The sequence below is a fragment of the Protopterus annectens genome, chromosome 12.part0 (assembly GCF_019279795.1).
Source record: "Protopterus annectens isolate FY-2018-M chromosome 12.part0, PAN1.0, whole genome shotgun sequence".
Taxonomy (NCBI): domain Eukaryota; kingdom Metazoa; phylum Chordata; order Ceratodontiformes; family Protopteridae; genus Protopterus; species Protopterus annectens.
Genome location: NC_056746.1, coordinates 559041371 through 559057576, shown reverse-complemented (window position 1 = coordinate 559057576; position 16206 = coordinate 559041371). Strand labels below are relative to the sequence as shown.

Here is a 16206-nt window from a genome sequence, read left to right as displayed (position 1 = left end):
ATTACGTTTATATATGAGCACATTTTTATGTTAGTATATTTATATGTGCACTTTTTATATGTATTCTTTATATATGTGCTTTTTATGTGTTTGTTATGCATTACATTTTTTAGAATCATGTTTTTACATTGAAGGACTGAATATTTTTACTTAAGTGTTCCTTTAAGATGATTGTGACTTAATTAGTTAGCTCAAGGTATATAAGATAACATAGTAGACAGCATGCATTTGTATCTGAAGAAGCGGAAGTTATCTGTGAAAGCGCTTCTACATCTGTGGTTGAATAAAGAAGAGTTGTTTACACTGGAACTACCTGCCAATTTTTGGACTACAAGTGTTTTACATTTAAGAGTGCATTAAATGTTGTACAGTAGCTATTAAAAAGCAATCTGAAGAGTTTAGAAAATATTGGAAAAATAAAATAGGAAAGCAGTTGCACTTGATTTATGGGAAAATGTTTGTGGGTCTCAAGTATGCTACCAAGTCCAGAAACTTTTTACATGCAAGTCTTTGCACAGGTATTTTTATTTCCACAATAAATTTCATAGGCTTTTCTTCAGGTAAAAAGCCAGTGTTGAAGATGTATTGGGGAAGAGCATGTTTTTTTGGGAATGTAATGAGTTGGCAAATCTTAAAAAAAATTCCTACAGAGTGCTTTGACAGAAATGATGGGGAACAGGTGGTAGTAACTAGGGAGATGTTCTTCGTGTTTCACTGTTGCAGTCATAACATTTGGGGGTAATCTGCTGGCAGGTTGCCCTCAGTCGGCCTGAATTCCAAAGTCTTGGATCCTGTGTCGGTTGCTGTCTCCTCTTCCATGACGTCAGGTCATCAGGGGTATAAAACATGCAGCCGACGCCATTTTCTCCAGTCTTTCATGCCGCGTGGTGCCCAAAGCAGAAGCATTTCGCAGGTGCCGGTCAGCCGACTACTGAAATATTCAAGTTTGAGTTTCAGAACCGAAGTCTTCACTAAAGCTAAGTACCCCGTTGGGGAAACTTTTTTCTTGCTTTTTACCGGTTTAAGAAAAAGTTAATAATTGTCTTACTTGTGGGAAGCAAATACCTCATAAGGATTTCCATTTATACTGTATTCCTTGCCTAGGCCCTGATCACAGCATGCCTGGCTGTCGGTTTTGTGCTAGATTTAACCAACGCACTATTAAGCGTCAGTATATTTTTGCATCAAAGTATTTTGGAAACAGATTTAACTACCCAGAAATGTCATCGGATAGCAATCCGACTACCGGAGTACATAAAAAAACGCAAAAAAAAGGACAGAGAAAGGCAGTCGAGATCCAAAACCGACGACGAAGCTTCTCCTAAGCCAGTCGCTGGTTCACTGGTACTCAGTGAGGCGCTTTCGCAGCCCCTGATACCCGCTACCTTCGAGTCGCAGGCCTCTACCGACACCCATGTGGAGTCCGGCATGCCGCAAGATACTCAAGGTATTGGACCGACGGATGTATCTCCCTCAGATGTGTCCGGAGCCGCTGAGCAGGCACCGGCTTCTGAGGGTGTATTCAGACCTCAACATTTGTATATCAAACCGACAGCTGTAAAACCAAAGACAAAAGCAACTTCTAAAACTAAAAAACTGACGCATGAGCCACGTGCACACAGGCCTCTATGCCTAAAAAACAGATGATCAAAATGGCTGAAGACCTTATTACCTTGATCAGGGGTACCCATCCCCCTCCAAATAGAGGCCTAGGCAAGACGCTGATTATGAAGCTTCAGATCAGGTTTCTATTTCTTGTGATTCCTCTTCTGATCAGGAATTATCTATACCTCCCTATGAGGATACTGATGCTGAGGAGTCTATTCCATCTGCATCTCCTCCTGAGGATTATTCATTTGGAGAAACCTTGCATACTTTGAGGGAGCATTTTCACTGGGAGAGTCAAGACTTCTCAGAATCAAAAAAGAGGCTCCGGGATTTCCTCCTTCTCTCTCAGCACAGGCCTTTAGCCATTCCCCCTGTTTTAGACATTGTGGATGATGTGTTTTCGGAGTCAGGCTTGACCCCTGACTCCTTAACTCCAGCTCCCAGTAAGCCTGACAGATATTACAGGGTCCCTGACTCACATAATATTTTATTTAGAAACCCTGCTGCTGACCCTGAAACTATTTCACAGGGTCCAAAGGGAGTTAAGGCCTCAACAGCAAAAAATCCTACCTCCTCTGACAGAGATTCAAGGGCACTGGACAGATGGGGAAAAAAGGTTTATACATCTGCAACCTTGGCAGTCAGGGCCTTAAACTGTCAGTTTCATATGCTTAAGTACCAACAACATGTTATGGGGTTGCTGAAACAGAAAATTATGTTGATTTCAGAATGTGCAGAAAATAAAGAATTGCAGGAATTATTGCATGCAGCTGAACAAGTTGGAAAGCATACTTTGCAATGTGGATTTGATTCCTTAGAGGCCTCCTGCAGGGCCACAGTTACTGGATCTGTGATTAGGAGGCATGCCTGGTTAAAGCAACAAAATTTGCCTGATCATGTTAAAGCTAAATTGCTAGATGCACCTTTACAGCATGATTCTCTGTTTGGTATTAAGGCAGAAGAGGTTTTAAAGAAAATGGAAGACAAAGCTAAGTCTATGCAAACTGTTAAAGACTTCTTACAAGTGCAGCTACCAAGATTCAGTAGACACTGGCCTACAAAAAATTGGTCCTTTCCTGTGTCAGACAGAGCTCAAACGGGCAAATCCAGATGCCCTAAGGGTTCCAGATACCAGGCGCAAGATTCATACAGGTCAAAGCAATGGGGCGCTTCCACCTCCAAATCTGGAGGAGATAAAGCGCAAACCTACAGAAAGCAATCCCAATGACTTCCCTCTGCCTACACCAAGCACTTATCTTTTGGCAGCATCCATAGGGGGAAAATTAGCACTTTTTTCTCAAAATTGGCAGTTAATAACCCAGGACAAGTGGGTACTAAACATCGTATCACAGGGATACAGATTCCACTTCCACACTCTGCCAATGGCAAATGGTTGGCCAGATCTGCCAAAAAATCAATGGGCAGAGGCACAGAAACAGGTTACGTCCCTCATGGATATGGGGGCCATTCAGACAGTACCAGAAGAGGAAAAAGGACAAGGTTTTTTACTCAAGACTGTTCTTGGTACCCAGAAAGGACAAGGCCTGGCGGCCAATACTGGATTTATCAATTTTGAACACATACCTGGACATTCCAAAATTCAAAATGCTGACTTTGCAGCAGCTTCTGCCCATGCTGGGCAAGAATGCCTGGCTGGTGACTTTAGACCTAAAAGAGGCATACCTGCATGTCCCAGTAAGACAATAGTGCAGAAGATACCTCAGATTCAAGGCTGGCTTAAAGCATTACCAATTCTCTGCACTGCTCTTTGGCTTATCTACTGCGCCCAGGGTCTTTACAAAGTGCCTGGCACCAGTAATTGCATTTTGCAGACAAAGAAGTATACAAATATATCCTTACTTGGACGACTGTCTCATTCAAGCAGAGAATAAGGACACTCTTCTTTGACACTTGGCGTTTGTGAAAAGGCTTCTAACATGCCCTAGGGTACAGAATAAACGAAAAGAAATCACAACTGGTACCCTCTCAAAAGATAACATTCCTGGGTGCAAGCTTGAATACAACTGCCCAGATGGCTTACCTCATGCCAGAAAAGCAAAAGCAACTGACTACTTACTTCAAACTGATGTCAACAAAAACCCAGTCTTCTGCAAGACAAATTCTGCAGGCTCTGGGCTTCTTGGCATCCTGCATCCTACTGATTCCATATGCAAGACTGCATATAAGGAAACTTCATTGGTAGCTAAAAAGTTTATGGAGTCAACATTCTCACAGTCTGGAAACTATGATTCCTCTCATTCCCTGCCTGCAACAGGAGTTTCTGTGGTGGGCAAAAGCATGTCACCAAAACCTGGGACGGCCATTCACTCTACCCCATGCCATCCAAACCATAACATACGCATCAGATTATGCCTGGGGGGCCCACATGGCAGGAAGATGCATTCAGGGCATATGGTCACCAAAACAAATGCATCTGCCTATCAACCAGAAAGAGATGCTAGCTGTTCAAAATGCCCTAACAGCCTTCAAGGACTTACTTCATCCAGGACAGCTACTGATAAAGATGGACAACACCACAGTCATGTGGTATATAAACAAGCAAGGGGGCACACACTCGTACCCCCTTTGTAGATTAGCCATGGCACTGTGGTACACAGCTTTGACCTACCAAATACATCTTCAAGCTCTATTCATGCCAGAAAAACAAAGCACTCTGGCAGACGACTTAAGCAGAAACCTTATGGATCCTCACAAGTGGAAACTAAATCCACAAGTCTTCAGCATGATAACAGAGAAATGGGGGAGCCCAGACATAGATCTATTTGCCTCTCCTCAAAATTATCAATTGAAAAGATTCTGCACAAGGACTTATCTCAGACAAGCATGGAAAGTGGGCACCCTATCCTTCAGTTGGAAAAATCTGTCAGTTTACGCCTTTCCTCCTCTGCCTCTTCTCTCCAAGGTCCTCCTAAAAGTCAGACAAGAGAAACCAAAAATGATACTAATTGCCCCGGACTGGCCCCGCCAATACTGGTACCCAATCCTAAGGAACTTGTCTCAGTACCCAGCTTGGACCTTGCCTCAAAGACCACAACTACTGTCCCAGCAAAACAATCAGATCCTGCACAATCAACTACAGACTCTGAACCTGGCAAGCATGGCTGATCATGTAGTCATACAAACAACACCTCTCAGTAAAGCTGTGATGGATGTCATTTTGGAAAATCTTATGCTGACAAATGGAAGAGATTCTGTGCTTGGAATCGAGCACAAGGAACTGATACAGCAGAACCAAATATTCCTCAGATATTGCAATACTTAACTGAGATGCTTGACAAAGGCCCATCTTTCTCATCAATTAAAATCCATGCCTCTGCCATTTCGGCTCATTACAATACAGAGCCACCAATCTTTTCTCATGCTTTACTAAAGCAGTTATCTTAGAGGAGCCAAAAATTTAAGGCCTCCTAGAAGATCACCATATCCTGCATGGAACCTCAGTTGTGTTGGAAAAGCTCACTCTGCCTCCATTTGAACCAGCTGCTACTGCTGATATAAAGTTCTTATGGAAAACAGCTCTGCTACTAGCAATAACTTCAGCAAGAAGAGTTTCAGAGTTGCAGGCCCTCATGACTATAGAGCCGTTTATTATAATTTACCCAGACAGGGTATCTCTGAGGAGAAATCCTACTTTTATGCCTAAGGTGGTTTCCAGTGCGTCTTTTAACCAAACAATTCATCTGCCAACCTTTTATCCAAATCCGCAGAACAAGAAGGAGAGAATTCTGCATTCCTTGGACGTGCACAGACAGCTAAGATTCTACTTAAGCAGGACTAAAGTTTTAAGAAAAACTGAGCAATTACTAGTGACATATGCTGCAGGATCAGAAGGCAAGGCTATTTCAAAGCAGACAATTTCAAAGTGGATAAGCCACTGCATCCGTTTCTGCTACTTACATCATGATAATCCTGTGCCCAAGGGCATTGGGTCTCATTCCACCAGAGCTGCAGCTACTTCAGCAGCCTTTCTAATGGGAGTACCAACCAAAGACATTCTAGAGGCTGCTACTTGGAGTTCTGTTCACACCTTTACAAAGCATTGTCATTTGCCTCTCTACTCTAAATCCAAAGCAGGCTTCACCACTGCAGTTCTGCAGGGCCTTATAGCTGCTCCTAATGCTGTTTAGCTCCAGCCCCCCAACCATAGCTTTGGGATTCTACCCAAATGTAATGACTGCAACAGTGAAACATGAAGAACATAGTACAGTTGTGTACACTTACCATAAATGTAGATGTTCGAGTGTATTCACTGTTGCAGTCCAGGTTACCTTCCTGCCATCCCCCTGTCATTCTGGAGTTTATCTTTCCTTCTCTATCTTCTACAACCTATGTGGTGTATTTGCTTGTAGATGAAGGCAAAGTTTATATTGATGCATGTATATATATATATATATATATATATATATATATATATATATATATATATTATAGTTTTACTACCTTTTTGGGGGCACCTGACATTGGGGGCAAGAAAAACTAAAGAAAATGGTGTTGGCTGCATGTTTTATACCCCTGACGACCTGACATCATGGAAGAGGAGACAGCAACTAACGCAGGACCCAAGACTTTGGAATTCAGGCCAACTGAGGGCAACCTATCAGCAGATTACCCCCAAATGTAATGACTGCAACAGTGAATACACTCAAACATCTACATTTATGGTAAGTGTACACAACTGTACTTTCTGAATTTTCTTGCCGTATTACGGCCTTACAAAATTTAATGCTACTGTTTGCCAAAAAGCACTTAATATAAAATCAGTCTGTTTATACCAATCATTACAGTCGTTTTGAATATTGTAAAGAAGATAAAAGAGCTAGAGGTGTGATCTTTATACAACCGAAGGAACAACTTAACATTTGTGAGTGATACATGCAGAATAATGCTCGGGATAAGGAGTGATGTGTTAGGAAAGATGTTCATCGTGCATACAGCTGCAGTCATAACAGATGGGTTCTCCTGCCATCAGGCGGGTCCTCGGTCGGCCGAATTCCAAAGTCTAGGTCTGGCGTCGGTTGTCGTCGCTTCTTCCCTGACGTCAGTGCGACAGGGGTATAAAAGAACCAGCCGACGCTATGTTCTTCACTCTTTCTTGCCGCGCGGTGCCCGAAGCAGAAGCAGTTCGCAAGTGCCGGTCGGCCAGCTCCTGAGATTACGAATAATTTGGAAAACCGAAGTCTTCTTAAAAGCTAAGTACCCCGTTGGGGAAACTTTTCTTGCCTCAGACCGATGTCAGACAAAGTTAATAATTGTATTTCTTGTGAGAAGCAAATACCGCATAAGGATTTCCATTCCCTCTGTATACCTTGTTTAGGCCCAGACCATGACGTCTCGGTCTGTCACTGTTGTGCTACATTCAACAAACGCACTATTAAGCGTTGGGCGGAGTTCGCCCAGCATTTTTTTGGGAAAGCATTTAACTATACCATGTCGTCGGATACTCCTACACCGGTTTTGTATAAAAAACACAAAGACAAGGACCGACACTCGCGGTCCGCGGCCTCCACCGACACCACGCCAAAGCCGACTACATGTGGCCCGGTTCTCAGTGAGGCGCCTACGCAGCCCCTGACTACCGACGACACATCTTTGGCGGTGTCTCCTGTACCCGAGGTCGTAGGCTCCTCTGCCCTCACCCCGACTACAGATACCGAAGCCACTCTTGGCGTTGAAACACAGAATGTGGACAGGTCCACCTCCACTCAAGGTGTCTTCAGACCTTCCTCTTCTTTCTCCATCAAGGCTTTCACCAAGTCTAAAGCAACCATGCACCCTAAGAGACCAGTTACACAGGGCCCTTCTCCAGGCCCCATGCCTAAGAGACAGATGCTTAAAATGGCTGAGGATTTAATTACTCTAATCAGAGGTTCTCAGCCACCTCCGGACAAAAGGCCCATAGTGGAGGAAGATTCTCCCTCCTCTGATCAGGGATCCATTATTTCAGAACACTCTGATGATCAGGAACAGGCTTACTCCCCTTTTGAAGACTCTGATGCAGAGGAGTCTATTCCTTCTGTATCCCCCCCCTGAGGATTTCTCATTTGGGGAAACTTTGCATACCTTAAGGGAACACTTCCACTGGGAAGGCCAGGATTATTCAGATTCCAAGAAAAGGCTCAGGGAATTTCTTTTGTTACCCCAGCACAGGCCTCTGGCTATACCTCCTGTCTTGGACATCCTAGATGATGTTTACTCGGAGGCCTGCCTTAACCCGGACTCTCTACCTCCAGCTCCAGTTAAGCCTGACCGGTACTACAGGGTTCCTGACTCACACCAATTTCTTTACAAAAGCCATGCTGCTGACCTAGAAACCATCTCACAGGGACCCAAGGGAGTTAAGGCTTCCATTGCCAAAAATCCATTGCCTTCCGAGAGAGATTCCAGATCCTTAGAAAGGTGGGGAAAAAAAGTATATACCTCGGCTACCTTAACCATGAGGGCCTTAAACTGTCAGTTTCATATGCTAAAATACCAACAGTTTCTGTTATCTCAATTGAAAAGTAAAATGTCACAACCTGAACAACCAGACTTGAAGGAGTTGCAGGATTTGATGCATAGTGCAGAACAAGTGGGTAAACATACCTTACAATGTGGTTTTGATGCTCTTGAGGCCTCATGCAGAGCTGCTGTTACAGGCTCAGTCATACGCAGGCTTGCTTGGCTCAAGGAACAAACCTTGCCTGATCATGTCAAAGCTAAATTACTAGACGCCCCTCTTCAAAAGGATGTACTATTTGGGGCAAATGCTGAGGAAGTATTACGAAAAATGGAGGAAAAAGCTAAATCAATGCAAACTGTGAAAGAATTTCTGCAGGTTCAACCACCACGTTTTAGTAGAAATTGGCCTTCCAAAAACTGGTCCTTTCCTGCCATGGACAGACCCCAAAGAGGCAGATACAGGCGCCCGAGGGGCAGAGGACAACCACAAGGATCGTACAGAGGCAGACAATGACAAGCTCCTACACCAAGAGGTGGTGAGGACAACTCGCAATCTTTCAGAAAGCAAACCCAATGACTTTCCCCTTTGCAGGCCAACCAGGTCTCAAATGGCAGCCCCCTTAGGAGGAAAGCTGGCACTATTCTCAAAAAATTGGCATGTTGTCACAAAGGACAAATGGATCCTGGACATTATAAACAGAGGCTACAAATTCCACTTTCATACCCTTCCAAATATGAGAGGCATGACAAAACTGCCACACAATCAAAGGGCAGAGGCACAAAAGCAAATTTCAGATCTTATAAACATGAAAGCTATTCAAGAGGTACCTACACACGAACAAGGTCAAGGTTTTTATTCCAGGCTATTTCTGGTGCCAAGGAAGGGAAAAGACTGGAGACCTATTTTGGATCTTTCCATCCTAAACACATTCCTACTCGTACCAAAATTCAAGATGCTCACTCTACAGCAACTTTTTCCCATGCTGGGCAAGGAGTCTTGGCTGGTAACATTGGACCTCAAGGAGGCATATCAGACAAAATTGCAGAAGATACCTCATATTTCTTGCAGGTTCAACCCATTATCAATTCTCTGCATTGCCCTTTGGCTTATCTACTGCGCCCAGAGTATTCACGAAATGCCTGGCATCAGTAATTGCCTACTGCAGACTTCAAGGGATACAAATGTACCCTTATTTGGATGACTGCCTGATCCAAGCGGACAGCAAGCACATTCTTCTGAAACATCTGGCTTATGTAATAATGTTATTAAACTCTCTGGGATACACAGTCAACAAAGAGAAATCAAGGCTAATACCCTCTCGAAATATAATTTTCCTGGGTGCCAATTTGGACACAAACACCCAGATGGCCTACCTCACGCCAGAGAAGCAGGGACAACTAATTCAATACTTCAAAACACTGGCAAATTGCACCAGGCTGACTGCAAGGAAAATCCTGCAGGCTCTGGGATACATGGCATCTTGCTTCTTGCTAATCCCATGTGCAAAGCTGCATATGGGAAAACTCTTTCAAGCTCTACTGTAGGTGCTGTCCAAGGGAAGTATGTCTGTGTACTCTGAATTCTTCTCATCTCAATGTGCAACATGCACACAGCAGTGGTGGCTTGATGGAGTCGGGCTCCATGGGGGTAGATACCTAGTGCTCACTAGGTGTTACCCATGGGGAGAGTAAGACCCCCAATGGATGAGCCAGCAGTGGCTGTTCACTCCCACCCCCCATCTCCTACAGGTGCCCTGGCTGCTATTCAAACTCATGTTGCCTGCACACTTGTCAGTGTTTTATCCCTGTACCACATAGAATTAGCACAAGAAAATGCATTGTGTCACTTTCCTCTCTTCTGGATTTCACTGCAAGTCATAGTTTGTTGAGACCACTGTTAACTATAGTTTTGTCTTTTCCATCTCTAGGGTAGTGTTTAAATCTCCACTTTGCTAAATATTTAATCTGATGTCAATTTTCATTCATTCCTCAACAGTTGGGTTCGGATCTGACTCTGCCGTTATTTTAGCTTGTGGCCACTAGCAAATTCTCTAGCTCCACCTTTGCCCGTAACAGATTATCCCCTAACATTCCCCAGGTCTCGTTTGCCACTTTCAGGTTTGAATGTGGTCACTGTAAGCTCTCAAGCTTCTTTTTTGGGAGGTAAGTCAAATTTTTTTTCAGTTACTTGTTGTATTGTTGATTACTTTAGCTTCTTGCTTTTTGTTATTTATACCTCCCTTTCCTACACTGATTTTGTATTTCTCCTTACCATAGTTGGTAAGTTTCTTTTCCTTTTCTCCTTCCTTATTTATACTTTGTGTAACCTTCTGTACCATTGTTGGTAGTTTTCTGTTTGTCTTATTTAAAAGAAAAAAAAGTTTTCTTGTTTCTTGTCTTTCCTTTTCCTCTATAGGACATGTCTGAAAAGGGTCATCTTCATTTAAAAAGTATCAGTATTGCTGACATAAATCGACGCTTTCTGATTCTTCTCGACCCCCTCATCAGATCCAATCATGTAACCACACAGAAGAAACACAGGGAGACAGATCCAAAGACGACTACTACCCAGCCAGCATCAGAGAGTAAGATGGCTTTATCTGAGACCAGTCTCTCAGATCTGAAACCATTACCCATAGCATGCTATTCTTAGTCTACAAAAGCCTTCAACACTATTCCCTACTTGGCATAATAGATAAACCTTCTCAACTAGGTATCAATCCGTATGTTACCAGATGGGTAGCTAATTGGCATACCTAGTCAAAATAGGGGAAGCCACCTCAAGCAGTAGACCTGTATTGAGCGGAGTGCTACAGGGTTTGGTCTTGGGGCCTCTGTTATTTGGGATAAACTTTTCTGAGGTGCAGGCCAAAACCACTGGGCTATGGCTGACCAGGTTTGCAGATGACTACAAGCTGGGCTCTGTCATCACTTCCCCTAGTGACGTGGACATCCTCCCCTAGGGTCTCACTCAAACAAATGACTGGTGCCAGAAACATGGCCTCAAGCTGAATATTAAAAAATGCATCATCATCCTTTTTGGGGAGAGTGACATCCTCACAAATTATCACATTAATAACAACGTCCTAAGCATGCAGTGAGTCTTGAGGGATTTGGGCACCCAGATTGATAGCAACCTGACTTTTGACCACCATGTTGCTTCCATTATACGGAAAGCTTTCTACATGGCCCACCTCATAAGTAAGGGTATCTCATCCAGGGACAACGAGGTCATAACATCCTTGTATTCTTCCCTTATAAGGTCCATTATTGAGTACAACGCCCCATTCGGCATGTACCTTGCAAAGTATATGCAGCAGCTGCAGAAACCACAGAGGTTCCTCATCAGGAGAATCCAGTGCCTCAAAAGTCTACCTTACACAGATGGGCTAAAACCCTATCCCTCTACTCAGTTTCATATAGACTCCTCAGAGGTGACCTCTATGTGGCATGCAAGGCAAACTCTGACCACACCTTGATGGGACTGCTGCATATCCACAAGACAAGCTCTACTCGAGTAACCCACAGCCTCAACCTGGTCTGTGACATCAATAGGACTTGTTGGCGGGACAGATTTGTGTCCCAGAGACTTCCCCATCTGTGGAAAAGACTCCTCCACGTCAAGCAGAGTACCTCTTCACCCCTTTTAAATGCAACCTGGATAACTGGATGGGAAATAGAAAATACATCCCTGGGATTCCACCCGTGTCCCTGCTGGACAAGGGGCATCAGGTGCTGATTTGTTTAAACATGGGCTAAAGTCTTGGCTAGGGTTGTAAGTGCCTTAGGACCAATAGCCTAGTAACTTCCTATGATCCTACAAACCTGGTACCATCTTGATTACCTTCCCCTTTCCTGGAATCTTGCCGGCACTCTAAATCACTATCAGTGACTTAATCTCTTCTTCCAGAAGTCTGACCGAGGCTGATGTGGACAGAATGATGAAGTTTCTTTCGGCTCAGATACAGATAGGAGGAGTTCCGTCTCCTACTACTCCTATTCAAGAAGGCCTTATTGGCACTACACCACTGATCTCGGCTCCTTCTCCAATCCAACCTATTGTTTTGGAACCCTTGGATGCAAGTGTCCCAATACCGTCTGGTTCAGATCCAAGGATAATAGTATCTCGGGCTCAGAGACTTTCTCGAGTGCACTGGCTCTGACTGTTTTGGAGCTGGATAACTCTTGGAACTGAAGCGTCCCAATCAGATCCGAGGCATTAAAGTCGACTCCGAAGTTGTTGGAGCCGTATCTGCCCCTCGGAGCTTTGGCATTGGATAGCTTGGCTCTGGTCTCTGACTTGGGTGGATCTCCTTTGGGGCAGGTGGAGCCAATGTGTTGGAAGCTTGGCTTCTCTGCTCCATCAGCGTTATTCTTCCCAGAGCATTCTGTCTTTGAGGTGATGGAGAAAGTGTTCTCTACTTCTGCAGGACAGATGGTTCCTCCCCCCTCGGATCTACCCTCTGGATCTTGTATGCCTCTGTGCCTTGAGCCTTATCATTCCAGTCCACAGGGACAACCAGATCAAAGTCTCCAGGCTTCCCAGTAGGGTATAACTATTTCTTCCTATAATTCATTGGAACACCCCACTGAAGAAGTCCCTAGGAAGAGGAAGTGCAAGAGGAGGCACTTGGACTCTCATCAGGAGTCCGTCACTGACGATATAGATTTTTATGAAGGGTCCCCAAGATCTCCACCCAAAGTTGTCTCATTGGAGACATCCTAGAAATCCTTAAGCAGAGGGGTGTTTGGTTGTCCAATAACCATTCCAAGAAGGAATATGTATTCCTGGAGGCATTTGCATCTGGCCCCTCCACCTCCTGGGTGACCCCACCTGCTATTGAGCTCATTGAATTGATTTCTAAGCAGGCATGGAAGGAACAAGACACAGTTGAGCCAAGCCCCAAAAGACCAAATCAGATTTTGACACCATCTGCAGGAAGGAAATTTTGGAGCAAAGGAGTGCTCATAGATGCCTTGTTGTGGTGGCGACCACCAAGAAAGAACTCGCTGAGAAGAGTTCTTTTGTCCATCCCCCTAACAGAGAGTCCAGGGCATTGGACAGATTTGGGAAGCATGTTTATGCTTCAGTGACCTTTGCACTCACTTCACACGATAATAGAGGGATCTGATTAAGATACTTTCATATTCCTTTTCCTGGAGCAGTACTCCTGAGGTTCAGTCTTCTGTGGACTTGCAATTGGCTACCCTTCAGTCGATCACTAACTCACCCATGAAGCTTATCTTCCGTGCCATAGAAGGTATCTCAGAGGTGGTGGGTTCAGGCATTTCTATTCGGAGGCATGCGTTGATTCTCTTGTGTGACTTTGCGAAGCCCTTCAAGTCCTCTTTTGTGAGTGATTATTGTTTGGCCCTACAGTTTAAATACACACTCTCCAGGTGCAAGCAAGATGGAAAGACCCGCTTTGCAGTTAGAGTACATTTTTCGACTCTTCAAATGACCTTTTTCAGGAATAAGCAAGGAGGTCGGAAAATGTGGTTCAGGAAGTACCAGGGTCCTTTCCAAGATCCCTGTGGAGATGGTTCCCCCAGGGGTAGAGGGGGAACTAGAATGGCAGATGCCACCCACCTAAGATTCTTTCTCTGACAGACCCTACCAGCGCTCCTGAAAGAAGGCCTGATTGTCCACCTCTGGAGGCAATCTGAGGTTGTTTATCCCTGCACCAGAGAGCCTGGCTACACATTACAGAAGATACAAGGGTGCAGAGGATTATTTCCAGAGGTCATTTAATTCCCTTTCCCTATCGCGTCCACCAGTTTGCAAATTTCCTGATAATCCACCCGGTCAGAGGAAAGCAGCAGTTCGAGAATTTCAAAAGCTGATAGAAAAAAAGAGTCATCTAAGAGGTCCCACCAGACCAGATATGATTCCTAGCTTACTCAATATTCCTTTTACTGCCAAAGAAAATGGAATTGGAGACCGTTTTTGGATCTCAACAGTCTGAACAAATCATTTCAGCACTCCCAAGTTCTAAATGGTCACAGTTCAGTCCGTTCTTTTTTTTTGCAAGAATGACTGGATGCATACTGTCGCATAAAAATGAGCAGACAATTCAGAAGGTATTCACGCTTCCGTCTGGGAGCCAGTCATTAACGATTCAGAACACTGTGATTTGGCCTCGCTACAGTACCCAGGGTATTTATCAAATGTATGGCAGTAGTAGCAGCTCACCTGAGACTGCAGGGATTCCGAGCGTTTCTGTATTTGGACGACTGGCTCATTACCACCCCACCCAGGCATCTACTGATAACAGCTCAAGACCCAGGTACTCCAGACTTGCTCCCATTTGGGGATCACCATAAGTTGCAACAAATCTCAGTTAGAACCATCTCAGACATTGAAGTTCATAGGAGCAATTTTCAACACAGTGTCAGTGACAGCTTCACTTCCTCTTACAAGAGTACAGATGGTCAGTTTCCAGGTCAGAAAGATAATTCACAATTCCACAATCCCAGCCCGATTGATACTGCAAGCATTGGGATCAGTGCCTGTGGCTATAGTTGTAGTACCCTTAGCAAGATTCCACATGAGAATTCTTCAGTGGCTGTTAGCGATGCAATGGTCTATTCTTTATCAGCACATGTCCGCCTAGGTAAGGATTACCCAGGCTTGCAAAAAATGCCTTTGTTGGTGGATTCGATCAGATCAGGTACTGCAAGGCCATCCCTTTATTCTTCCTCAGCCCAAGGCCATAGTGAACACGGACGATTCCCAGATTTGTGGGGGGAGGGGGGCATTTCCTGGGGAAAACAGTCCAAGGCACTTGATCCCCCAAAGAGGCCAACACACACATATCAATGTCCTGGAATTGAGCGCAGTGCTCTTAGTGTTGTAGTCCTTCCGAGACGCTCTCCCTTTCAAGATAATTGCGATTTAGACAGACACTGTCAGTGGTTTGGTACATCAACAAACAAGGAGGAACTGGGTCTTAGCCTTTATGTTGAGAAGTTCTAAAAGTGTGGCAATGGGCCATTTCTTCTAACTGATTTCTTATTGGAATGCACATTATGGGAAAGTCCAACTTGATAGATAATTTGAGCAGGTCCATTCTACTACCTCACAAGTGGTCTCAACATAAAGGTGAGAGAAATGATTTTTCACCAGTGGTGCCAGCCTTGCTGCTACTTCTTTGCATCTCCCCTAAACAACAAGTGCAGTAGCTTCTTTGCTCTAATCCCCCACAGGGTGAATCACAGAGAGAGGGTCTACTACATGATTGGCCTCCTGGTGGTCTATATGCATATCTGTCAACTCCCTTGATCCCCATATTTCTGCAGAAAACTTTCCAGTTGAAGAGCAGTCATCCTCATCGCACCTTACTGACCTCAACAAATTTGGTTCCATTTTCTTTGGCCTCATCTAGTCTACCTACCTTGGATTCTGGATCTGATTCCAGACCTCTTGTCTTACTGGACAGACATGATTCACCTAGATATCTCGTGCTTAAAGCTGACAGCATGGTTTCTCCACTTACATTAATAGCCAGACAAGATATGCTGTCTTTCCCAAACTGTCATATACTTTTGTCTTCTCACAAAGCTTCCACTAGTAAATAGAAAAAATTGTTTTTGAGTACATCAGAAAAATGTTGACCCCTTTTCAGCTCCTTTACATAGTGTCTTTCAGTTTTTGGCAACAGTTTTCAACAAAGGAGCTAGCTCCTCAATTGTTAGAGTTCATCTAGCTGCCATCTCTAATTTTCACTTAGGAATTGAAAACTCTAAACTTTGTAAGGCCTCCTTGAAAGGTAACCTTCTTTTGAGACCTCCTCTGTGGGACTTACACTTAGTAATACAGGCCTTAATTCATTTTCCTTTTGAACCAGCAGCAAAATATGATCTAAATTTTTTGACTTGGAAGACTATATTTTGGGTAGCCATTACCTCTGCTAGAAGGATGTCGGAACTCCAAGCATTGTATTCTAAACCTCCCTATTTGATTTTTCATGGAGATAGGTTGGCATTACAAACCAATCCCCGATGGTGTCAGAATCCAACATCAAACAATCCAGTCTGCCAGTTTTCTTTCCAGATTTTACAAAGGTAAATATATGTTCCACTTATTGGATGTACACAGACAGTTGTGTGTCTATTACATAGAACAAAGGACATCAGAAA

General features: G+C 44.0%; 1 protein-coding gene across 1 annotated transcript in view; it reads left to right on the top strand.

Annotated features, from left to right (window-relative positions):
* LOC122816707 (transformation/transcription domain associated protein) overlaps positions 1–16206 on the top strand; it is a gene marked incomplete in the record, with an annotated part of 2794447 nt that overhangs the window by 1573819 nt on the left and 1204422 nt on the right.